Genomic DNA, 17,690 nt, shown 5'->3' with positions numbered 1-17,690 from the left:
AGCGCCCCACAAACCACGCCACCCCACCCCACCCATGGGACACATCCCGAGAGAGAGAGAGAGACGCCCCATACACTCGCTCCCCTCCCCCGTGCGCTGTGCCCCAGCCCTGGCCCGGGGGAACAGGCGGCCGCCCGGCCACAGGGTGGGGGGAGCAGCTGAAAGGGGTTGTGGGGGAGGGCGGCCCCTGGCTGGGGTCAAAGGGCGAGCGCCCCGCCCGCCCGTGCGCAGTCAGCGGCGCTGGGGGTGGGGGCGGGGAGGTGAAGGAGGCCAGGCGAGGAGAGGAGGGGGGCTGGAAGGTCTCCACCTTGGCGGGTCCAGCCGTGGAGGCGCATCTTGTGTGAGTGTGAGTGAGAGACTGAGTGTGAGTGTGTGTGTATAGAGAGACAGCCCCCAACCCCGGCCCGCCGCTCCCTGCCCGCCCCGCCTGTCACCCCCGTCCCTGGGAGCCCGCCGGACCCGGCCGGCGAACTCAACAGGCCCGGCCCGGCGCGGGTCAGCGCCGGCGCGGGGCCTGGGGCGGGAGGAGGCGGCGGGGAAGCGCAGAGAGGCTCCGCTTCTTGAGCGGGGCAGGGGCGCCCTCCGCCGTCCACGGCCACACCACCCCGAACGCGCCCGGTCTCGGAAGCTAAGCAGGGTCGGGCCTGGTTAGAACTTGGATGGGAGACCGCCCGGGAATACCGGGTGCCGTAGGCTTCTTCTTCTTCTTCTTTTTTTTTTTTTGCCTCTGGTTCTGTCGCGTTTCTGGGAGTGCGGGGGCGGCCCCGGGTGGGGGTGACCCCCACCCTCAGCGCCCGCCGCGGTGCCTGGCGCCCCAGCCCGCACTGTGGGGCCTCCTCTTGTCCCGAGCCGCGACACCGCCGCCACGCGGCAGCATGCGTGGCTTCTGGACTGTCAGGTCTCAGACCAAAGGTCTGCTCTGTGGGAACCGACACGCTGGAGGAAACCTTGAGAGTCTGAGAGGGGAGGGAGTTGCAGAAGAAGGCCAGGATGTCATTTTGAGGGAGTATGTGACCAGAACTCGTCCCGTTGCTTTTGGGGTTCTATGGGCTACACGCAGGAATCTTTGGTGGTGGCACCTGATGTTGGGGGATCCGGAGTCACACCCAGACCTGCTCCACAGGCCTCCTTTGACTTTTCTCTTCGGATTCATTATTTTTAAAAAGTGTCTCTTATCTCTAGTATTGCATTTTCTTTTCTCTCTCTTTTCAAGCAGATGATGGGAGTCCAAGTATTAAGGTGACATGTGTTGCCCGTGCCCCCCTACCCCCTGTGTTCTTATTCATTTACCTCTCATGTTGTTCCAGCGTATTGTGGGGGCACCAATGTTAAGGTCGGGTACATCGCCCTCTCCCCGCCTCCCCCCTCGGGTCAGAGCTTCAAGTGCGCCCATCCCCCAGTGGGTGCGCACCCACCCCGTTCCTAAGGGATGTGTATGCCCATCCCCTCCCCACGCCCGCCCGACACCCACCCGATGAAGGTGATTCCTCTGTGTCCACTTAGGTGTCCATCGGTTCGTACCCATTTGCCGGTGAGCGCGAGCACGTGGTGCTCGTGTGTCCATTCTTGGGATACCTGGCTTACTGGAACGGGTTCCAGCTCTGGCCAGGAGAACCACGAGAGGTGCCCTCTCACCGCTGTTCCTCACAGCCGAATAGCACTCCGTGGTGTCCACGCGCCACATTTTATTGACGCACTCGTGGGTCGATGGGCACTCGGGTCACTTCCAGGTCTTTGCGATTGTGACTTGTGCCCTGACTCTAACCCTAACCCTTACCCAGCCCGTCTCCTCCTCGGCCCCTGCCTGACTGACTCCTTCCCGCCCGGCCTGTCACCTGTCACCTGTCACCGTCCTCGGCCCCTGCCTGACGGGGCTCCTCCGTCGCCTGGGCCTTCCAAGGGCTTGGTGTGGACGCTGCTTCCAGGACGCCCTCCCAGGAACCCGGTAGCAGGGTGGCCGCAGCGTCTCGCGCAACCCAACCGTCCGCCTGCCGCCCTCGCTAAGTGGCCTGCGGGGGACGTGCTCCCGCTGTGCCGCGGGGGCCCAGCCTGGTGTCTTCTCTGAGGCCCCGCGGCTGCCACTCCCCGCAAGGGGGGAGCCGCGGAGGTGGGGACCGGCTCCTCATGGGGACGTACACCCAGCTCTCCACGTCGGATTCCGGGGCTCTCTGTCCTGCCAGAAGGCCCAGCTGGCCTGCGGGTCCTTAGAGTGGCAAAAACATCCGAAAACTGAGATTGAGGGTCCGGTGGGTGTCTGCACTTTTGTGCTGGGCACCCCAGGGAGGCCCGGGGGCTGGCTGGACAACGCGGTCTGCTGGGCTGGGGGGGGGGTTTGGAGGAGCAACTGATGCCCTTTGCACTTTGGGTAGCAAGTGTCTGAGGTGTCTCTGGGCCCTGCGCCATGTGGGGGCGGGGGCGGGGGCAGGGTGGGAGGAGGAGGAGGAGGAGGAGGAGGAGGAGGAGGAGGCGGGAAGGGCCGTGGCCTGCAGTCGTGTTCCCCGGGGTGGCACAGCATGTGGCTTCTTCCACGGGCTGCTTGGCCTGGGCTCCCTGCACCTGGGCCTTTGGAGGACTGGCCCTGTGCTTGCCAACACTTCCTGCAGGGACCCAGAGCTGGGAGGTTGCATCTCTCAGCCCTGGGTCGGGCAGAGCCCCAGCGGGCCATGCCCACAACCTCTCTCAGCACGGGTCCCCCAGAAGGCTCCTTTGGGACCAGGATTCTCTTGCGGGTGACTCTTTAAGGTCTGGCCCCTGGATGGAGGGGCACCAGGAGTAGAGGAGCAGGAAGGGGAAGGGGGTGGCCATGCGAGGGGACACTTTCAGGCCAAGTCCCAGCTTCAGCCTGATCCTCCTAGGAACCCCGGGGTGGACATCACACCTCCTGGTTGCCCCGCTCTGAGACAAGGAGCCGGGCTTCGCATTCCCACAGCAGCCAGTCGTGGGCTGAGGACACCTGGGGCGTTGGGAACTCCCTGGCTTCTCCTTGGTTTAACATCTGGAGCTGCTTGGGAATTGTGCCGCCACACACACCCGAGTGCAGGTGTCTTCTGCACAGACTGCGGGCCTCGCTCTTCTGAATGCCGCTAGCTCGCCACCCACCCACGGGTGAACCTGGTCAGGGTGCTTTCTCTCAGGGGCAGACTCTGATCCGGGCGGGCTACCGGTGTGTCTCTGTTTGCTCCTTTCTTTCTTCCATTTCGGGAAAGGCTTCCCTACTGGGTGTGGAAATCTCCTATGCCTTTCCTCGCCTATTCTGTCAGCTTTCAAATTCTCTTTCAGTTGCCACCCTCACAGATGGATTAGGAAACTCTTTCCGGTGCACTCATTAGTGAAATGACCTCAATGACGCTGGAATCCAATATCTAATCGCCGATTGTTAGCGAGTCCACACGCCAGGGTGGTTGGGGTCCAATGCAGCCCCGGCCAGGCCCAGGCCCCTTGGACTGGGCCACAGGAGGACACAGAGGAGGGTCCCGGCCCCCACGAAGCGGTGCCGGCAGTTCTCCAAGGGCTCGGGGGTTTTCCAGAGGGAGGAGATGGAGGGGACTGATTTCTTCAGCGCCCCACAAACCACGCCACCCCACCCCACCCATGGGACACATCCCGAGAGAGAGAGAGACGCCCCATACACTCGCTCCCCTCCCCCGTGCGCTGTGCCCCAGCCCTGGCCCGGGGGAACAGGCGGCCGCCCGGCCACAGGGTGGGGGGAGCAGCTGAAAGGGGTTGTGGGGGAGGGCGGCCCCTGGCTGGGGTCAAAGGGCGAGCGCCCCGCCCGCCCGTGCGCAGTCAGCGGCGCTGGGGGTGGGGGCGGGGAGGTGAAGGAGGCCAGGCGAGGAGAGGAGGGGGGCTGGAAGGTCTCCACCTTGGCGGGTCCAGCCGTGGAGGCGCATCTTGTGTGAGTGTGAGTGAGAGACTGAGTGTGAGTGTGTGTGTATAGAGAGACAGCCCCCAACCCCGGCCCGCCGCTCCCTGCCCGCCCCGCCTGTCACCCCCGTCCCTGGGAGCCCGCCGGACCCGGCCGGCGAACTCAACAGGCCCGGCCCGGCGCGGGTCAGCGCCGGCGCGGGGCCTGGGGCGGGAGGAGGCGGCGGGGAAGCGCAGAGAGGCTCCGCTTCTTGAGCGGGGCAGGGGCGCCCTCCGCCGTCCACGGCCACACCACCCCGAACGCGCCCGATCTCGGAAGCTAAGCAGGGTCGGGCCTGGTTAGAACTTGGATGGGAGACCGCCGGGGAATACCGGGTGCCGTAGGCTTCTTCTTCTTCTTCTTTTTTTTTTTTTTTGCCTCTGGTTCTGTCGCGTTTCTGGGAGTGCGGGGGCGGCCCCGGGTGGGGGTGACCCCCACCCTCAGCGCCCGCCGCGGTGCCTGGCGCCCCAGCCCGCACTGTGGGGCCTCCTCTTGTCCCGAGCCGCGACACCGCCGCCACGCGGCAGCATGCGTGGCTTCTGGACTGTCAGGTCTCAGACCAAAGGTCTGCTCTGTGGGAACCGACACGCTGGAGGAAACCTTGAGAGTCTGAGAGGGGAGGGAGTTGCAGAAGAAGGCCAGGATGTCATTTTGAGGGAGTATGTGACCAGAACTCGTCCCGTTGCTTTTGGGGTTCTATGGGCTACACGCAGGAATCTTTGGTGGTGGCACCTGATGTTGGGGGATCCGGAGTCACACCCAGACCTGCTCCACAGGCCTCCTTTGACTTTTCTCTTCGGATTCATTATTTTTAAAAAGTGTCTCTTATCTCTAGTATTGCATTTTCTTTTCTCTCTCTTTTCAAGCAGATGATGGGAGTCCAAGTATTAAGGTGACATGTGTTGCCCGTGCCCCCCTACCCCCTGTGTTCTTATTCATTTACCTCTCATGTTGTTCCAGCGTATTGTGGGGGCACCAATGTTAAGGTCGGGTACATCGCCCTCTCCCCGCCTCCCCCCTCGGGTCAGAGCTTCAAGTGCGCCCATCCCCCAGTGGGTGCGCACCCACCCCGTTCCTAAGGGATGTGTATGCCCATCCCCTCCCCACGCCCGCCCGACACCCACCCGATGAAGGTGATTCCTCTGTGTCCACTTAGGTGTCCATCGGTTCGTACCCATTTGCCGGTGAGCGCGAGCACGTGGTGCTCGTGTGTCCATTCTTGGGATACCTGGCTTACTGGAACGGGTTCCAGCTCTGGCCAGGAGAACCACGAGAGGTGCCCTCTCACCGCTGTTCCTCACAGCCGAATAGCACTCCGTGGTGTCCACGCGCCACATTTTATTGACGCACTCGTGGGTCGATGGGCACTCGGGTCACTTCCAGGTCTTTGCGATTGTGACTTGTGCCCTGACTCTAACCCTAACCCTTACCCAGCCCGTCTCCTCCTCGGCCCCTGCCTGACTGACTCCTTCCCGCCCGGCCTGTCACCTGTCACCTGTCACCGTCCTCGGCCCCTGCCTGACGGGGCTCCTCCGTCGCCTGGGCCTTCCAAGGGCTTGGTGTGGACGCTGCTTCCAGGACGCCCTCCCAGGAACCCGGTAGCAGGGTGGCCGCAGCGTCTCGCGCAACCCAGCAACCCAACCGTCCGCCTGCCGCCCTCGCTAAGTGGCCTGCGGGGGACGTGCTCCCGCTGTGCCGCGGGGGCCCAGCCTGGTGTCTTCTCTGAGGCCCCGCGGCTGCCACTCCCCGCAAGGGGGGAGCCGCGGAGGTGGGGACCGGCTCCTCATGGGGACGTACACCCAGCTCTCCACGTCGGATTCCGGGGCTCTCTGTCCTGCCAGAAGGCCCAGCTGGCCTGCGGGTCCTTAGAGTGGCAAAAACATCCGAAAACTGAGATTGAGGGTCCGGTGGGTGTCTGCACTTTTGTGCTGGGCACCCCAGGGAGGCCCGGGGGCTGGCTGGACAACGCGGTCTGCTGGGCTGGGGGGGGGGTTTGGAGGAGCAACTGATGCCCTTTGCACTTTGGGTAGCAAGTGTCTGAGGTGTCTCTGGGCCCTGCGCCATGTGGGGGCGGGGGCGGGGGCAGGGTGGGAGGAGGAGGAGGAGGAGGAGGAGGAGGAGGAGGAGGAGGAGGAGGAGGCGGGAAGGGCCGTGGCCTGCAGTCGTGTTCCCCGGGGTGGCACAGCATGTGGCTTCTTCCACGGGCTGCTTGGCCTGGGCTCCCTGCACCTGGGCCTTTGGAGGACTGGCCCTGTGCTTGCCAACACTTCCTGCAGGGACCCAGAGCTGGGAGGTTGCATCTCTCAGCCCTGGGTCGGGCAGAGCCCCAGCGGGCCATGCCCACAACCTCTCTCAGCACGGGTCCCCCAGAAGGCTCCTTTGGGACCAGGATTCTCTTGCGGGTGACTCTTTAAGGTCTGGCCCCTGGATGGAGGGGCACCAGGAGTAGAGGAGCAGGAAGGGGAAGGGGGTGGCCATGCGAGGGGACACTTTCAGGCCAAGTCCCAGCTTCAGCCTGATCCTCCTAGGAACCCCGGGGTGGACATCACACCTCCTGGTTGCCCCGCTCTGAGACAAGGAGCCGGGCTTCGCATTCCCACAGCAGCCAGTCGTGGGCTGAGGACACCTGGGGCGTTGGGAACTCCCTGGCTTCTCCTTGGTTTAACATCTGGAGCTGCTTGGGAATTGTGCCGCCACACACACCCGAGTGCAGGTGTCTTCTGCACAGACTGCGGGCCTCGCTCTTCTGAATGCCGCTAGCTCGCCACCCACCCACGGGTGAACCTGGTCAGGGTGCTTTCTCTCAGGGGCAGACTCTGATCCGGGCGGGCTACCGGTGTGTCTCTGTTTGCTCCTTTCTTTCTTCCATTTCGGGAAAGGCTTCCCTACTGGGTGTGGAAATCTCCTATGCCTTTCCTCGCCTATTCTGTCAGCTTTCAAATTCTCTTTCAGTTGCCACCCTCACAGATGGATTAGGAAACTCTTTCCGGTGCACTCATTAGTGAAATGACCTCAATGACGCTGGAATCCAATATCTAATCGCCGATTGTTAGCGAGTCCACACGCCAGGGTGGTCGGGGTCCAATGCAGCCCCGGCCAGGCCCAGGCCCCTTGGACTGGGCCACAGGAGGACACAGAGGAGGGTCCCGGCCCCCACGAAGCGGTGCCGGCAGTTCTCCAAGGGCTCGGGGGTTTTCCAGAGGGAGGAGATGGAGGGGACTGATTTCTTCAGCGCCCCACAAACCACGCCACCCCACCCCACCCATGGGACACATCCCGAGAGAGAGAGAGACGCCCCATACACTCGCTCCCCTCCCCCGTGCGCTGTGCCCCAGCCCTGGCCCGGGGGAACAGGCGGCCGCCCGGCCACAGGGTGGGGGGAGCAGCTGAAAGGGGTTGTGGGGGAGGGCGGCCCCTGGCTGGGGTCAAAGGGCGAGCGCCCCGCCCGCCCGTGCGCAGTCAGCGGCGCTGGGGGTGGGGGCGGGGAGGTGAAGGAGGCCAGGCGAGGAGAGGAGGGGGGCTGGAAGGTCTCCACCTTGGCGGGTCCAGCCGTGGAGGCGCATCTTGTGTGAGTGTGAGTGAGAGACTGAGTGTGAGTGTGTGTGTATAGAGAGACAGCCCCCAACCCCGGCCCGCCGCTCCCTGCCCGCCCCGCCTGTCACCCCCGTCCCTGGGAGCCCGCCGGACCCGGCCGGCGAACTCAACAGGCCCGGCCCGGCGCGGGTCAGCGCCGGCGCGGGGCCTGGGGCGGGAGGAGGCGGCGGGGAAGCGCAGAGAGGCTCCGCTTCTTGAGCGGGGCAGGGGCGCCCTCCGCCGTCCACGGCCACACCACCCCGAACGCGCCCGATCTCGGAAGCTAAGCAGGGTCGGGCCTGGTTAGAACTTGGATGGGAGACCGCCGGGGAATACCGGGTGCCGTAGGCTTCTTCTTCTTCTTCTTTTTTTTTTTTTTTGCCTCTGGTTCTGTCGCGTTTCTGGGAGTGCGGGGGCGGCCCCGGGTGGGGGTGACCCCCACCCTCAGCGCCCGCCGCGGTGCCTGGCGCCCCAGCCCGCACTGTGGGGCCTCCTCTTGTCCCGAGCCGCGACACCGCCGCCACGCGGCAGCATGCGTGGCTTCTGGACTGTCAGGTCTCAGACCAAAGGTCTGCTCTGTGGGAACCGACACGCTGGAGGAAACCTTGAGAGTCTGAGAGGGGAGGGAGTTGCAGAAGAAGGCCAGGATGTCATTTTGAGGGAGTATGTGACCAGAACTCGTCCCGTTGCTTTTGGGGTTCTATGGGCTACACGCAGGAATCTTTGGTGGTGGCACCTGATGTTGGGGGATCCGGAGTCACACCCAGACCTGCTCCACAGGCCTCCTTTGACTTTTCTCTTCGGATTCATTATTTTTAAAAAGTGTCTCTTATCTCTAGTATTGCATTTTCTTTTCTCTCTCTTTTCAAGCAGATGATGGGAGTCCAAGTATTAAGGTGACATGTGTTGCCCGTGCCCCCCTACCCCCTGTGTTCTTATTCATTTACCTCTCATGTTGTTCCAGCGTATTGTGGGGGCACCAATGTTAAGGTCGGGTACATCGCCCTCTCCCCGCCTCCCCCCTCGGGTCAGAGCTTCAAGTGCGCCCATCCCCCAGTGGGTGCGCACCCACCCCGTTCCTAAGGGATGTGTATGCCCATCCCCTCCCCACGCCCGCCCGACACCCACCCGATGAAGGTGATTCCTCTGTGTCCACTTAGGTGTCCATCGGTTCGTACCCATTTGCCGGTGAGCGCGAGCACGTGGTGCTCGTGTGTCCATTCTTGGGATACCTGGCTTACTGGAACGGGTTCCAGCTCTGGCCAGGAGAACCACGAGAGGTGCCCTCTCACCGCTGTTCCTCACAGCCGAATAGCACTCCGTGGTGTCCACGCGCCACATTTTATTGACGCACTCGTGGGTCGATGGGCACTCGGGTCACTTCCAGGTCTTTGCGATTGTGACTTGTGCCCTGACTCTAACCCTAACCCTTACCCAGCCCGTCTCCTCCTCGGCCCCTGCCTGACTGACTCCTTCCCGCCCGGCCTGTCACCTGTCACCTGTCACCGTCCTCGGCCCCTGCCTGACGGGGCTCCTCCGTCGCCTGGGCCTTCCAAGGGCTTGGTGTGGACGCTGCTTCCAGGACGCCCTCCCAGGAACCCGGTAGCAGGGTGGCCGCAGCGTCTCGCGCAACCCAACCGTCCGCCTGCCGCCCTCGCTAAGTGGCCTGCGGGGGACGTGCTCCCGCTGTGCCGCGGGGGCCCAGCCTGGTGTCTTCTCTGAGGCCCCGCGGCTGCCACTCCCCGCAAGGGGGGAGCCGCGGAGGTGGGGACCGGCTCCTCATGGGGACGTACACCCAGCTCTCCACGTCGGATTCCGGGGCTCTCTGTCCTGCCAGAAGGCCCAGCTGGCCTGCGGGTCCTTAGAGTGGCAAAAACATCCGAAAACTGAGATTGAGGGTCCGGTGGGTGTCTGCACTTTTGTGCTGGGCACCCCAGGGAGGCCCGGGGGCTGGCTGGACAACGCGGTCTGCTGGGCTGGGGGGGGGGTTTGGAGGAGCAACTGATGCCCTTTGCACTTTGGGTAGCAAGTGTCTGAGGTGTCTCTGGGCCCTGCGCCATGTGGGGGCGGGGGCGGGGGCAGGGTGGGAGGAGGAGGAGGAGGAGGAGGAGGAGGAGGAGGAGGCGGGAAGGGCCGTGGCCTGCAGTCGTGTTCCCCGGGGTGGCACAGCATGTGGCTTCTTCCACGGGCTGCTTGGCCTGGGCTCCCTGCACCTGGGCCTTTGGAGGACTGGCCCTGTGCTTGCCAACACTTCCTGCAGGGACCCAGAGCTGGGAGGTTGCATCTCTCAGCCCTGGGTCGGGCAGAGCCCCAGCGGGCCATGCCCACAACCTCTCTCAGCACGGGTCCCCCAGAAGGCTCCTTTGGGACCAGGATTCTCTTGCGGGTGACTCTTTAAGGTCTGGCCCCTGGATGGAGGGGCACCAGGAGTAGAGGAGCAGGAAGGGGAAGGGGGTGGCCATGCGAGGGGACACTTTCAGGCCAAGTCCCAGCTTCAGCCTGATCCTCCTAGGAACCCCGGGGTGGACATCACACCTCCTGGTTGCCCCGCTCTGAGACAAGGAGCCGGGCTTCGCATTCCCACAGCAGCCAGTCGTGGGCTGAGGACACCTGGGGCGTTGGGAACTCCCTGGCTTCTCCTTGGTTTAACATCTGGAGCTGCTTGGGAATTGTGCCGCCACACACACCCGAGTGCAGGTGTCTTCTGCACAGACTGCGGGCCTCGCTCTTCTGAATGCCGCTAGCTCGCCACCCACCCACGGGTGAACCTGGTCAGGGTGCTTTCTCTCAGGGGCAGACTCTGATCCGGGCGGGCTACCGGTGTGTCTCTGTTTGCTCCTTTCTTTCTTCCATTTCGGGAAAGGCTTCCCTACTGGGTGTGGAAATCTCCTATGCCTTTCCTCGCCTATTCTGTCAGCTTTCAAATTCTCTTTCAGTTGCCACCCTCACAGATGGATTAGGAAACTCTTTCCGGTGCACTCATTAGTGAAATGACCTCAATGACGCTGGAATCCAATATCTAATCGCCGATTGTTAGCGAGTCCACACGCCAGGGTGGTCGGGGTCCAATGCAGCCCCGGCCAGGCCCAGGCCCCTTGGACTGGGCCACAGGAGGACACAGAGGAGGGTCCCGGCCCCCACGAAGCGGTGCCGGCAGTTCTCCAAGGGCTCGGGGGTTTTCCAGAGGTAGGAGATGGAGGGGACTGATTTCTTCAGCGCCCCACAAACCACGCCACCCCACCCCACCCATGGGACACATCCCGAGAGAGAGAGAGAGACGCCCCATACACTCGCTCCCCTCCCCCGTGCGCTGTGCCCCAGCCCTGGCCCGGGGGAACAGGCGGCCGCCCGGCCACAGGGTGGGGGGAGCAGCTGAAAGGGGTTGTGGGGGAGGGCGGCCCCTGGCTGGGGTCAAAGGGCGAGCGCCCCGCCCGCCCGTGCGCAGTCAGCGGCGCTGGGGGTGGGGGCGGGGAGGTGAAGGAGGCCAGGCGAGGAGAGGAGGGGGGCTGGAAGGTCTCCACCTTGGCGGGTCCAGCCGTGGAGGCGCATCTTGTGTGAGTGTGAGTGAGAGACTGAGTGTGAGTGTGTGTGTATAGAGAGACAGCCCCCAACCCCGGCCCGCCGCTCCCTGCCCGCCCCGCCTGTCACCCCCGTCCCTGGGAGCCCGCCGGACCCGGCCGGCGAACTCAACAGGCCCGGCCCGGCGCGGGTCAGCGCCGGCGCGGGGCCTGGGGCGGGAGGAGGCGGCGGGGAAGCGCAGAGAGGCTCCGCTTCTTGAGCGGGGCAGGGGCGCCCTCCGCCGTCCACGGCCACACCACCCCGAACGCGCCCGGTCTCGGAAGCTAAGCAGGGTCGGGCCTGGTTAGAACTTGGATGGGAGACCGCCCGGGAATACCGGGTGCCGTAGGCTTCTTCTTCTTCTTTTTTTTTTTTTTTTGCCTCTGGTTCTGTCGCGTTTCTGGGAGTGCGGGGGCGGCCCCGGGTGGGGGTGACCCCCACCCTCAGCGCCCGCCGCGGTGCCTGGCGCCCCAGCCCGCACTGTGGGGCCTCCTCTTGTCCCGAGCCGCGACACCGCCGCCACGCGGCAGCATGCGTGGCTTCTGGACTGTCAGGTCTCAGACCAAAGGTCTGCTCTGTGGGAACCGACACGCTGGAGGAAACCTTGAGAGTCTGAGAGGGGAGGGAGTTGCAGAAGAAGGCCAGGATGTCATTTTGAGGGAGTATGTGACCAGAACTCGTCCCGTTGCTTTTGGGGTTCTATGGGCTACACGCAGGAATCTTTGGTGGTGGCACCTGATGTTGGGGGATCCGGAGTCACACCCAGACCTGCTCCACAGGCCTCCTTTGACTTTTCTCTTCGGATTCATTATTTTTAAAAAGTGTCTCTTATCTCTAGTATTGCATTTTCTTTTCTCTCTCTTTTCAAGCAGATGATGGGAGTCCAAGTATTAAGGTGACATGTGTTGCCCGTGCCCCCCTACCCCCTGTGTTCTTATTCATTTACCTCTCATGTTGTTCCAGCGTATTGTGGGGGCACCAATGTTAAGGTCGGGTACATCGCCCTCTCCCCGCCTCCCCCCTCGGGTCAGAGCTTCAAGTGCGCCCATCCCCCAGTGGGTGCGCACCCACCCCGTTCCTAAGGGATGTGTATGCCCATCCCCTCCCCACGCCCGCCCGACACCCACCCGATGAAGGTGATTCCTCTGTGTCCACTTAGGTGTCCATCGGTTCGTACCCATTTGCCGGTGAGCGCGAGCACGTGGTGCTCGTGTGTCCATTCTTGGGATACCTGGCTTACTGGAACGGGTTCCAGCTCTGGCCAGGAGAACCACGAGAGGTGCCCTCTCACCGCTGTTCCTCACAGCCGAATAGCACTCCGTGGTGTCCACGCGCCACATTTTATTGACGCACTCGTGGGTCGATGGGCACTCGGGTCACTTCCAGGTCTTTGCGATTGTGACTTGTGCCCTGACTCTAACCCTAACCCTTACCCAGCCCGTCTCCTCCTCGGCCCCTGCCTGACTGACTCCTTCCCGCCCGGCCTGTCACCTGTCACCTGTCACCGTCCTCGGCCCCTGCCTGACGGGGCTCCTCCGTCGCCTGGGCCTTCCAAGGGCTTGGTGTGGACGCTGCTTCCAGGACGCCCTCCCAGGAACCCGGTAGCAGGGTGGCCGCAGCGTCTCGCGCAACCCAACCGTCCGCCTGCCGCCCTCGCTAAGTGGCCTGCGGGGGACGTGCTCCCGCTGTGCCGCGGGGGCCCAGCCTGGTGTCTTCTCTGAGGCCCCGCGGCTGCCACTCCCCGCAAGGGGGGAGCCGCGGAGGTGGGGACCGGCTCCTCATGGGGACGTACACCCAGCTCTCCACGTCGGATTCCGGGGCTCTCTGTCCTGCCAGAAGGCCCAGCTGGCCTGCGGGTCCTTAGAGTGGCAAAAACATCCGAAAACTGAGATTGAGGGTCCGGTGGGTGTCTGCACTTTTGTGCTGGGCACCCCAGGGAGGCCCGGGGGCTGGCTGGACAACGCGGTCTGCTGGGCTGGGGGGGGGTTTGGAGGAGCAACTGATGCCCTTTGCACTTTGGGTAGCAAGTGTCTGAGGTGTCTCTGGGCCCTGCGCCATGTGGGGGCGGGGGCGGGGGCAGGGTGGGAGGAGGAGGAGGAGGAGGAGGAGGAGGAGGAGGAGGCGGGAAGGGCCGTGGCCTGCAGTCGTGTTCCCCGGGGTGGCACAGCATGTGGCTTCTTCCACGGGCTGCTTGGCCTGGGCTCCCTGCACCTGGGCCTTTGGAGGACTGGCCCTGTGCTTGCCAACACTTCCTGCAGGGACCCAGAGCTGGGAGGTTGCATCTCTCAGCCCTGGGTCGGGCAGAGCCCCAGCGGGCCATGCCCACAACCTCTCTCAGCACGGGTCCCCCAGAAGGCTCCTTTGGGACCAGGATTCTCTTGCGGGTGACTCTTTAAGGTCTGGCCCCTGGATGGAGGGGCACCAGGAGTAGAGGAGCAGGAAGGGGAAGGGGGTGGCCATGCGAGGGGACACTTTCAGGCCAAGTCCCAGCTTCAGCCTGATCCTCCTAGGAACCCCGGGGTGGACATCACACCTCCTGGTTGCCCCGCTCTGAGACAAGGAGCCGGGCTTCGCATTCCCACAGCAGCCAGTCGTGGGCTGAGGACACCTGGGGCGTTGGGAACTCCCTGGCTTCTCCTTGGTTTAACATCTGGAGCTGCTTGGGAATTGTGCCGCCACACACACCCGAGTGCAGGTGTCTTCTGCACAGACTGCGGGCCTCGCTCTTCTGAATGCCGCTAGCTCGCCACCCACCCACGGGTGAACCTGGTCAGGGTGCTTTCTCTCAGGGGCAGACTCTGATCCGGGCGGGCTACCGGTGTGTCTCTGTTTGCTCCTTTCTTTCTTCCATTTCGGGAAAGGCTTCCCTACTGGGTGTGGAAATCTCCTATGCCTTTCCTCGCCTATTCTGTCAGCTTTCAAATTCTCTTTCAGTTGCCACCCTCACAGATGGATTAGGAAACTCTTTCCGGTGCACTCATTAGTGAAATGACCTCAATGACGCTGGAATCCAATATCTAATCGCCGATTGTTAGCGAGTCCACACGCCAGGGTGGTCGGGGTCCAATGCAGCCCCGGCCAGGCCCAGGCCCCTTGGACTGGGCCACAGGAGGACACAGAGGAGGGTCCCGGCCCCCACGAAGCGGTGCCGGCAGTTCTCCAAGGGCTCGGGGGTTTTCCAGAGGGAGGAGATGGAGGGGACTGATTTCTTCAGCGCCCCACAAACCACGCCACCCCACCCCACCCATGGGACACATCCCGAGAGAGAGAGAGACGCCCCATACACTCGCTCCCCTCCCCCGTGCGCTGTGCCCCAGCCCTGGCCCGGGGGAACAGGCGGCCGCCCGGCCACAGGGTGGGGGGAGCAGCTGAAAGGGGTTGTGGGGGAGGGCGGCCCCTGGCTGGGGTCAAAGGGCGAGCGCCCCGCCCGCCCGTGCGCAGTCAGCGGCGCTGGGGGTGGGGGCGGGGAGGTGAAGGAGGCCAGGCGAGGAGAGGAGGGGGGCTGGAAGGTCTCCACCTTGGCGGGTCCAGCCGTGGAGGCGCATCTTGTGTGAGTGTGAGTGAGAGACTGAGTGTGAGTGTGTGTGTATAGAGAGACAGCCCCCAACCCCGGCCCGCCGCTCCCTGCCCGCCCCGCCTGTCACCCCCGTCCCTGGGAGCCCGCCGGACCCGGCCGGCGAACTCAACAGGCCCGGCCCGGCGCGGGTCAGCGCCGGCGCGGGGCCTGGGGCGGGAGGAGGCGGCGGGGAAGCGCAGAGAGGCTCCGCTTCTTGAGCGGGGCAGGGGCGCCCTCCGCCGTCCACGGCCACACCACCCCGAACGCGCCCGATCTCGGAAGCTAAGCAGGGTCGGGCCTGGTTAGAACTTGGATGGGAGACCGCCGGGGAATACCGGGTGCCGTAGGCTTCTTCTTCTTCTTCTTTTTTTTTTTTTTTGCCTCTGGTTCTGTCGCGTTTCTGGGAGTGCGGGGGCGGCCCCGGGTGGGGGTGACCCCCACCCTCAGCGCCCGCCGCGGTGCCTGGCGCCCCAGCCCGCACTGTGGGGCCTCCTCTTGTCCCGAGCCGCGACACCGCCGCCACGCGGCAGCATGCGTGGCTTCTGGACTGTCAGGTCTCAGACCAAAGGTCTGCTCTGTGGGAACCGACACGCTGGAGGAAACCTTGAGAGTCTGAGAGGGGAGGGAGTTGCAGAAGAAGGCCAGGATGTCATTTTGAGGGAGTATGTGACCAGAACTCGTCCCGTTGCTTTTGGGGTTCTATGGGCTACACGCAGGAATCTTTGGTGGTGGCACCTGATGTTGGGGGATCCGGAGTCACACCCAGACCTGCTCCACAGGCCTCCTTTGACTTTTCTCTTCGGATTCATTATTTTTAAAAAGTGTCTCTTATCTCTAGTATTGCATTTTCTTTTCTCTCTCTTTTCAAGCAGATGATGGGAGTCCAAGTATTAAGGTGACATGTGTTGCCCGTGCCCCCCTACCCCCTGTGTTCTTATTCATTTACCTCTCATGTTGTTCCAGCGTATTGTGGGGGCACCAATGTTAAGGTCGGGTACATCGCCCTCTCCCCGCCTCCCCCCTCGGGTCAGAGCTTCAAGTGCGCCCATCCCCCAGTGGGTGCGCACCCACCCCGTTCCTAAGGGATGTGTATGCCCATCCCCTCCCCACGCCCGCCCGACACCCACCCGATGAAGGTGATTCCTCTGTGTCCACTTAGGTGTCCATCGGTTCGTACCCATTTGCCGGTGAGCGCGAGCACGTGGTGCTCGTGTGTCCATTCTTGGGATACCTGGCTTACTGGAACGGGTTCCAGCTCTGGCCAGGAGAACCACGAGAGGTGCCCTCTCACCGCTGTTCCTCACAGCCGAATAGCACTCCGTGGTGTCCACGCGCCACATTTTATTGACGCACTCGTGGGTCGATGGGCACTCGGGTCACTTCCAGGTCTTTGCGATTGTGACTTGTGCCCTGACTCTAACCCTAACCCTTACCCAGCCCGTCTCCTCCTCGGCCCCTGCCTGACTGACTCCTTCCCGCCCGGCCTGTCACCTGTCACCTGTCACCGTCCTCGGCCCCTGCCTGACGGGGCTCCTCCGTCGCCTGGGCCTTCCAAGGGCTTGGTGTGGACGCTGCTTCCAGGACGCCCTCCCAGGAACCCGGTAGCAGGGTGGCCGCAGCGTCTCGCGCAACCCAACCGTCCGCCTGCCGCCCTCGCTAAGTGGCCTGCGGGGGACGTGCTCCCGCTGTGCCGCGGGGGCCCAGCCTGGTGTCTTCTCTGAGGCCCCGCGGCTGCCACTCCCCGCAAGGGGGGAGCCGCGGAGGTGGGGACCGGCTCCTCATGGGGACGTACACCCAGCTCTCCACGTCGGATTCCGGGGCTCTCTGTCCTGCCAGAAGGCCCAGCTGGCCTGCGGGTCCTTAGAGTGGCAAAAACATCCGAAAACTGAGATTGAGGGTCCGGTGGGTGTCTGCACTTTTGTGCTGGGCACCCCAGGGAGGCCCGGGGGCTGGCTGGACAACGCGGTCTGCTGGGCTGGGGGGGGGGTTTGGAGGAGCAACTGATGCCCTTTGCACTTTGGGTAGCAAGTGTCTGAGGTGTCTCTGGGCCCTGCGCCATGTGGGGGCGGGGGCGGGGGCAGGGTGGGAGGAGGAGGAGGAGGAGGAGGAGGAGGAGGAGGAGGCGGGAAGGGCCGTGGCCTGCAGTCGTGTTCCCCGGGGTGGCACAGCATGTGGCTTCTTCCACGGGCTGCTTGGCCTGGGCTCCCTGCACCTGGGCCTTTGGAGGACTGGCCCTGTGCTTGCCAACACTTCCTGCAGGGACCCAGAGCTGGGAGGTTGCATCTCTCAGCCCTGGGTCGGGCAGAGCCCCAGCGGGCCATGCCCACAACCTCTCTCAGCACGGGTCCCCCAGAAGGCTCCTTTGGGACCAGGATTCTCTTGCGGGTGACTCTTTAAGGTCTGGCCCCTGGATGGAGGGGCACCAGGAGTAGAGGAGCAGGAAGGGGAAGGGGGTGGCCATGCGAGGGGACACTTTCAGGCCAAGTCCCAGCTTCAGCCTGATCCTCCTAGGAACCCCGGGGTGGACATCACACCTCCTGGTTGCCCCGCTCTGAGACAAGGAGCCGGGCTTCGCATTCCCACAGCAGCCAGTCGTGGGCTGAGGACACCTGGGGCGTTGGGAACTCCCTGGCTTCTCCTTGGTTTAACATCTGGAGCTGCTTGGGAATTGTGCCGCCACACACACCCGAGTGCAGGTGTCTTCTGCACAGACTGCGGGCCTCGCTCTTCTGAATGCCGCTAGCTCGCCACCCACCCACGGGTGAACCTGGTCAGGGTGCTTTCTCTCAGGGGCAGACTCTGATCCGGGCGGGCTACCGGTGTGTCTCTGTTTGCTCCTTTCTTTCTTCCATTTCGGGAAAGGCTTCCCTACTGGGTGTGGAAATCTCCTATGCCTTTCCTCGCCTATTCTGTCAGCTTTCAAATTCTCTTTCAGTTGCCACCCTCACAGATGGATTAGGAAACTCTTTCCGGTGCACTCATTAGTGAAATGACCTCAATGACGCTGGAATCCAATATCTAATCGCCGATTGTTAGCGAGTCCACACGCCAGGGTGGTCGGGGTCCAATGCAGCCCCGGCCAGGCCCAGGCCCCTTGGA

The 17,690-nt window shown here is 63.7% G+C and overlaps 5 pseudogenes; all 5 read left to right on the top strand.

Moving 5' to 3' along the window:
• The first annotated feature begins 587 nt into the window (after window positions 1-587).
• On the top strand, window positions 588-696 carry LOC142872743 (uncharacterized; annotated as a pseudogene).
• Window positions 697-4,142: 3,446 nt separating this feature from the next.
• Window positions 4,143-4,251, top strand: LOC142872659 (uncharacterized; annotated as a pseudogene).
• Window positions 4,252-7,719: 3,468 nt separating this feature from the next.
• Window positions 7,720-7,828, top strand: LOC142872658 (uncharacterized; annotated as a pseudogene).
• Window positions 7,829-11,278: 3,450 nt separating this feature from the next.
• On the top strand, window positions 11,279-11,387 carry LOC142872742 (uncharacterized; annotated as a pseudogene).
• A 3,445-nt stretch (window positions 11,388-14,832) lies between these two features.
• Window positions 14,833-14,941, top strand: LOC142872657 (uncharacterized; annotated as a pseudogene).
• The last annotated feature ends 2,749 nt before the right edge of the window (window positions 14,942-17,690 follow it).

The sequence above is a fragment of the Microcebus murinus genome, chromosome 8, assembly GCF_040939455.1.
Source record: "Microcebus murinus isolate Inina chromosome 8, M.murinus_Inina_mat1.0, whole genome shotgun sequence".
NCBI lineage: Eukaryota > Metazoa > Chordata > Mammalia > Primates > Cheirogaleidae > Microcebus > Microcebus murinus.
The sequence above is the reverse complement of the archived record's forward strand: the minus strand, read 5'-3'. Positions and strand labels throughout refer to the sequence as shown.